Below are 1,858 nucleotides of genomic sequence, written 5' to 3'. Positions count from 1 at the left end.
ACGCGCCTTGTGTTACCGTTATGGCCGGCGGGGGCGCGCCTGCTGTCCTGGGTGCTGAGGGCACGGCCCCGCCCCGCAGCAATACTAGCTGTATGGAAGAGACTTATTCAGCATTTTACACGTCCCATTTTCATAACATCAGAAAATCAGAGAATAGGAAGATCAGAGAATAAAAGAATCACAGAATGGTTTGGGTCGGAGGGGACCTCAAAGCCCACCCACCCCAACCCCTGCCGTGAGCAGGGCTGCCCCCCACCAGCTCAGCTGCCCAGGGCCCCATCCAACCTGGCCTTGAGCGCCTCCAGGGATGGGGCACCACAGCTTCTCTGGGCAGCTGTGCCAGCGCCTCACCACCCTCTGTGGAAAGATTTCCCCCGGCATCTAATCTGAATCGTCCCACCTAAGTTTAAAGACACTCTCCCTTGTCCCATCACTGTCTACTAGTGTAAAAAGTCACTCCCTCTTCTGCTTAAATGTTCCCTCCAAGTACTGGAACACTGCAATGAAGTCTCCCTGGAGCTCTCTCTTCTCCAGGCTGCTCAAATGCAGATCGCTCAGCCTCTCTCCACAGGAGGGGTGCTCCAACCCTCTGGTCAGATTTGTGCTCTCCTCTGGACTCTCTCCAACAGCTCCACATTCTTCTTGTGCTGGGGTCCCAGGCCTGGACACAGTATCCATATGGGGCCTAATGAGGGTAGAGCAGAGGAAGACAATCCCCTCTTTCTCCCTGCTGGCCACTCCTCTTGTGATGCAGCCCAGTGTACCACTGGATGTCCAGGCTGCAAGAACATGCTTCTGGCTCATGTTGCTTCTGGCTCATGTTACGTTTTTCATCCACCAGCACCCCTAAGTCTCTTTCAGCAGGGTTGATCCCAAGGAATTATTGTCCCAGTGTGTACACACATCTTGCATTGCCCAGACCCAGCTGCAACATCTTGCACTTGGCCTTGCTGGACTTCATTAGGTTCACATGGGCCCACCTTTTGAGTGTATCAAGATCCCTTTGGATGCCACCCCTTCCTTCTATTGTATCAAATGCACCATTCAGCGTGGTGTTGTCCACAAACTTGCTGAAAGTACACTAAATCCCTCTGTCTACATCACTGATAAAGAATTCTGGTCCCAGGACACTACTGGTACACCTTGGTGACACTACTCATTACCAACTCCACTTGGACTTTTCACTATGTTTCGTATGTGAGCTGCGGTATGCTAGATCAATCATTCTCATAAATTTATTTTATTTACCTCAGTTCAAAGCAATCCTTTGTCATTCTTTAGGTAAACACTCTAGAAACCTTCCTTGGCTAAGGAAGTTACTAGTCATTAAAGGAGTTACTGGTCACTAAGGGAGTTACTGGTCACTTTGCCATTGCTCATGCCTGCTTGCAGATGTTGTAGGCAGGTTGCCTCGCTAAAAGCAAGGAGTACTTTGCTTCTCTGTGGCAGCACTTATGCCTGCTTCATAGTGCTTACAGGCAGACTAGGGGGCTGCCAGTCCTGCTTGAGCAGGGAGTGGACCAAAGGATCTCCAGAGCTCCCACAGTCACCATGTGATGGTGTGGGGCAGCATACTGCCTTGCTGTCACATTGAGTCATAACTTAATGGCTGAGTTTTCACAAGAGGAGTCATGTGAGGTTATGTGGGGTGAAAAGCAGCAAACTAAGTGCTGGGAAGTGATGGTGAGGTGATTGGAGCAGGCAGCAAAAAGAGGGATAACTGGTTGGAAAGTGTGGCGGAGGTCACCATGTCATCTAGGTCAAAGTTCCACCCAAACCAGGAGGAAAACAGGATCTCTGTACAAAGATAAGCCACATGTACTGGTCATTTTGTTGTTCTCATAAGCAGAAATCGAAA

This window comes from Tympanuchus pallidicinctus, unplaced genomic scaffold (genome assembly GCF_026119805.1).
Source record: "Tympanuchus pallidicinctus isolate F22 unplaced genomic scaffold, pur_lepc_1.0 scaffold14, whole genome shotgun sequence".
NCBI lineage: Eukaryota > Metazoa > Chordata > Aves > Galliformes > Phasianidae > Tympanuchus > Tympanuchus pallidicinctus.
Note: the sequence above shows the minus strand (reverse complement) of the source record.